Genomic DNA, 287 nt, shown 5'->3' on the forward strand with positions numbered 1-287 from the left:
TGATCTACCCTGTTCTTGAGGCTTTCCACTGTGTTTTGTAGTTCCCTGAATAAGTCCTTCATTTCCAGGAGATTGGTTTGATTTTTCTTTAATATCTCAATTTCTTTAGTGAATTTTTCTTCCAAGTCCTGGATTTTTTTTTTTGGTTTCTTTGTATTAGTTATCCATTTTTTCTTGCATATCATTGAGTTTTCTTACAATCCATGTTTGAAATTCTTCTTCTGTCATTTTAGTGTTCTGAGTTTGGTTAACGTCCATTGCTAGAGAGCTGTTGTTCCTCTTTGGGG

Source organism: Propithecus coquereli, unplaced genomic scaffold (genome assembly GCF_000956105.1).
Source record: "Propithecus coquereli isolate 6110/MARCELLA unplaced genomic scaffold, Pcoq_1.0 Scaffold73, whole genome shotgun sequence".
Classification (NCBI taxonomy): domain Eukaryota; kingdom Metazoa; phylum Chordata; class Mammalia; order Primates; family Indriidae; genus Propithecus; species Propithecus coquereli.